Source organism: Macaca fascicularis, chromosome 15 (genome assembly GCF_037993035.2).
Source record: "Macaca fascicularis isolate 582-1 chromosome 15, T2T-MFA8v1.1".
Lineage (NCBI taxonomy): Eukaryota > Metazoa > Chordata > Mammalia > Primates > Cercopithecidae > Macaca > Macaca fascicularis.
The window spans coordinates 105,151,817-105,154,375 of record NC_088389.1 but is presented as its reverse complement, the minus strand read 5'-3'; positions in this window follow the sequence as shown (position 1 = coordinate 105,154,375).

Genomic DNA, 2,559 nt, shown 5'->3' with positions numbered 1-2,559 from the left:
GACGCGCAGGAATGATCCTCACTGAGGAGCATTTTCTGCTGGGGAGTCCATTGGCATTCAGTTGTCTCATTTAATTATCCCTTGTGTGATTCAACCATTATTTATGAGATTCTTCTTGTTCTTAAAGAGCTCTGGGCTCTGCTTGCCAATGTTATGGCATATGACGAGGCACAGTTATGCGGCGGGGGGTGCGTGTGATAATGCATTGGTCCACACTCCTGGCATGTTTTCTATCTGAACTCATCAGCTGCCAAAAGGATGCAGAGCTCTCTCTTTAAAGATAAAACACTAACTGGGGTTTCAACATTGTGTGGGATTTGGCAGGCGTCACATGCTCCTGCATTATTTAGGTAGCATACAGTCCCTAAAATGTGAGCAGTACATGTTCAATAAAAATCATTTGCATGGGATTTACACCAGTTTCTGTTTGATAGAATCTCTGCCACTTGCAATGAGGAAATGAATTCAGAGAAATAGTCTGATCTTAATTAATGTAGTTGTTAGACATACAATCAATTGAAGCATTTCACGTTTTTACTTCAATCCAAATTCCCCTACTATCTCCATTCCCAGTTTGAATTAAATAGTCCATTGTGTATCTGCCTTGCTTTCAGCTGAGTTTGAGGGTTGGTATGAAATGTAAAAAGCAACAGAAAAGTCCTACTAATTTCTGGATGGGGAAAAAAGGGAGGCAATGATTAATAGTGAAAAACACTGAAAAAAAAAATTCAGTTGCCAGCAGCATTATAGCTATTTTAAACAAATTAGTACTATTGATTTAGAATATAATATGGAGATAAATGGTCATTAATAAAGTCAACAGTGATTTTTTGTTATTAGTAACTAAACTTGGCTCCATGTCAAACTAAGTAAAAATATCACTTAATAAAGATTTTTTGAAATAACAATTATAGTTTTAGATGCAACTGGTGCTTAATATATTTTAATTAAAATGCCATTTCTAATTCGACTTTTGTTTTCTTTTCTATGGGAAAAAATAAATCCCTACAATGGAAAAATCTCTAATTGGCCAGGTCTCCTAGATTATAGTAAACAAAGTGTTTAATAGAAATGACTAAACAAATCACGGTGAACCATTGATCTTGCCAGTTTACTAAATTATATTCTCAAACTAGATTGACATGTAGGAATAGATACAACTGTAACTGAGGAAATTAGTAAGTTCTTATTCATATTTTTAGGACTATGAATAACAGAACATAATTGTAGTGTCATAGCAATGAGTCATAGTGGTCATTGGATTGGTCTGGTCTAAATTAGTTTCCTAAGACACAGGCTATATAGTCAGAAAAAGTTTTCATGTTTAACCTCTTCTAAGGAAATATTAAGAACTTTAGTATCATTAATAAAATTTGCAAATTTACTCATCTCTTCAGAGGTTTATTCCCTTCCTACTGACCATCCACAACATGAAAGCAAAAATATAACGAAGCTTTTAAAACAAAACAAAGTCTATTTACCATTGACATACCTGAGATCTACAGCACGCGGATCTTCTTCCAATTACTGGACAAAATAGGTATGTTTTAAGTGTGTATCAGTGACTGCACACTTGAATTATCTGCTGTCAGAGTTTCTACTCAGTCAATTGGCCATTAAGATGAATAATTTAAAGAACCTACAAAGAACTCCATATTTTAAAGACTGTTTAAACTTATCTCTGTATTAATAATATAATCTGAAACTTAGACATTCCACCTATGATACTTGCTGTTTTCCTCACCCACCTTGGTGGAATTGCTTCAAAAGGATAACTAGTTAGAATACATATTATTACTATTTCTAATAGTAATATTATCATTATCTGGTTGTAAATATTTCAATAATCAAGAAACTGTCAATTAGGACTATTTTATTCATTTTTATGTTCAAAATGCTTAAAATTCTACATGCTCTATAATTATTTGTTTTATAAAATATAATAGTATTTATTGTTAATATACAAAATACAGATTTTGATGCATCAGTTTCCTTAAATCCTTGTTGAAAAATTCATGTATCTTCAGTGACACGTATTTCAAAATAGAGAACACCAGAAAAAAGAAATGTAACAAAATCCTTTGTACCCAGAACTAGCAAATGTCATCTTTTGCCATATTATCTTTAGATTTTGTTCAACTTATCCCCAATCCAAACTGCTTTCCCCATCAAGTAACCACTCATCATGAAGTCGCCATGTGTCCTTCTTGACTGTGCTTTACATTTTGCTGTGTATTTGTGTGCTCATAATACTATATTGCACTATTTTGTTTTAAACAATATAATTGATACTAGACAATATGTGTAATTCTGCAACTTGCTTTATTGACTCAACACTGTTTTCAAGGAAAATCATAGCTGTTTTAGGATTGTAGTCTGCTTGTTAAAGTTAGAATTACACACATTTCAACCTCAACTAGACATTATCAAGATGCTTTCCAATGTAGGGGTTCCAAAATACACCTCTACTCACAGGAATGGAGAGTTCCCACTTTCCCACATCCTTGCCAATTTTTCTTTCATCTGGCAAAAAGTTATATAATGCTTAAAAATGGGCAG